Source organism: Aythya marila, assembly GCF_965140915.1.
Source record: "Aythya marila genome assembly, chromosome: 31".
NCBI lineage: Eukaryota > Metazoa > Chordata > Aves > Anseriformes > Anatidae > Aythya > Aythya marila.
In genome coordinates this window covers 219,754-222,240 of record NC_139072.1, presented here as the reverse complement: position 1 = coordinate 222,240, position 2,487 = coordinate 219,754, and positions in this window count along the sequence as shown.

Here is a 2,487-nt window from a genome sequence, read left to right as displayed (position 1 = left end):
CCCAGTTCGCCCGCTCCCCCTCCCAGTTCGGACTCCCCCCCTCCCAGTTTATCCCCCCCTCTCCCAGTCCGGACCCATCCTCTCCCAGTTTACCCGTTCCCAGTTACCCCCCCCCCATCCCAGTTACCCCCTCCCTCTCCCAGTTACCCCCTCCCCTTCCCAGTTACCCCCTCCCTCTCCCAGTTTACCCACTCCCAGTTCGGACTCCCCCCCTCCCAGTTTCCCCCCCCCCGCTCCCAGTCCGGACCCATCCTCTCCCAGTTTACCCGTTCCCAGTTACCCCCCCCACCATCCCAGTTACCCCCTCCCTCTCCCAGTTTACCCACTCCCAGTTCGGATTCCCCCCTCCCAGTTTACCCCCTCCCTCTCCCAGTTACCCCCCCCATCCCAGTTACCCCCCCCCTCCCAGTTACCCCCTCCCTCTCCCAGTTTGGACTCAAACTCTCCCAGTTACTCCCTCCGTCTCCCAGTTTGGACCCAAACTCTCCCAGTTCGCCCGCTCCCCCTCCCAGTTCGGACTCCCCCCCTCCCAGTTTTCCCCCCCTCTCCCAGTCCGGACCCATCCTCTCCCAGTTTACCCGTTCCCAGTTACCCCCCCACCATCCCAGTTACCCCCTCCCTCTCCCAGTTTACCCGTTCCCAGTTACCCCCCCACCATCCCAGTTACCCCCTCCCTCTCCCAGTTTACCCACTCCCAGTTCGGATTCCCCCCTCCCAGTCCCCCCCCCCCCTCCCATCCCCCCCCTTCCTGGGCCCCCCCCCGGGCGCGGCCGGAGCCGTCCCAGCCCCAACTTTCTTCCTCCTCCCCCTCCTCCTCCTCCTCCCCCTTAACCCCTGCCCCCCCCCGCCCCCCCCCCTCCCTCCCCCAGGAACCCCCCCCCCGCGTCCCGGTGCCGGTGCCGGTGCCGCTCGCGGGGTCCCTGTCGCGATAGCGGCCGCGATGTCGCGACTCAGCCCCGCGCTGCTGGCGCTGCTGGCGGCCGCCGCCCTCGGCACCGACCCGGCCCCGAGCGGTAAATTGGGGGGGGGGGGCACGGGGGGGGGGGGGGGAGTTATTTTTTTTATGGGGGGGTCATTTTGGGGCAAAACTCGGAGAAAACGGGAAAAGTCGCTCGAAAGGGGCGGTTTTGGGTTTGTTTGGGTGGTTTTTTGGTGTTTTTTTTTTTTTTTTTTTTTTTAGGGGGGGGATTTTTTCTTTTGGGGGGGAGTTATTTTTTTTAGGGGGGGTCATTTTGGGGCAAAACTCGGAGAAAACGGGGAAAGTGGCTCGAAGGGGGGGGGTTTGGGTTTGTTTGGGTGGTTTTTGGTGGTTTTTTGTTGTTTTTTTTTGGGGGGGGGGAGTTTTTGTTTTGGGGGGGATTTTTTGTTTTTTGGGGAGGATTTTTTGGTTGTGGGGGGAATTATTTTATGGGGGGGGGATTTTTTTTTAAGGGGGGGCCCCGGGGGGGGTGTTTTGGGGGGAGAGGCTTTGGGGATGCCCCTGGGGGGGGGGGTTCTGGGGGGGGCTCTTTTGGGAGACCCCCCCCCATAGAGGGGGTTTGGGGAGGTCCCTTTCTGGGGGGGGGGCCTTGGGGGAGGTCTTTTGGGGGGGGGGGTCCTTGGGAGGGGGGGTTTTGGGGGAACCCTTTTGGGGGCTCTTTTGGGGGGGTCACCTTGGGGGGAAGTTTTTTTTTGGGGGGGGGGCTTTAGAAGGGTCCTTTTGGGGACAACCCCTTGTGCCCCCCCCCCTTTTTTGGGGTGTCCCCATTATTTTGGGTTCAACCATGGTGGGGGGGGCACACAGCTTGGGTGGGGGGGTGCTTTTTGGGGAAAATTTTTGTGATTTTTTTTTTTTTTAATTTTTTTTTTGGGGGGGGGGCGCTTGGGGGTCCCCCCCCCAAAACCCCCTCTGTGCCTCAGTTTCCCCCAGGCTGGGAAGTGGGAATTTGGGGGGGGGGGGGGTCACAGGGTTTAGGGGGGGGTCACAGGGTGGGTGTGGGGGGGGTGTTTTTTTTAGGGGGGGGGGGCACCGCCCATGTCCCAGGGCCAAACATCTGGGGCTGGTTACGGCCCCACCCTGGCGCCCCATAGAGGGGGGGGGGGGGGGGGACACACGAGGAGTAGGGGGGGGGGTCCCGGGGGGGGTCCCAGATGCCGGGGATGCCTCAAAGCTCCCGGGGGAGGGCGGCGGGGCCGGGGCCGTGACCCCCACTTCCCTTCCCACGCCCCCCCCCCCCCCCTCCAAAACCCCCCCCCGGCACCCAGGTGGTGTCTCCGGTGCCCCCCCCCCGTTGCCATCAGGGCTTGGGGAGAGAGGGGGGGGGTCTCTTATTTTTGGGGGGGTCTCTTTTGGAGGGAGGGGGGTTCGAATTTTAAGGGGGGGGTCCCTTTTGGAGGGGGGGTGTCCCTTTTGGAGGGGGGGGGTCCCTTTTTGGAGTAGGGGTCCTTTTTTTGGTGGGGGGGGTGTCCCTTTTTCAGGGGGAGGTGTCCCTTTTTGGGGGGGTCCCT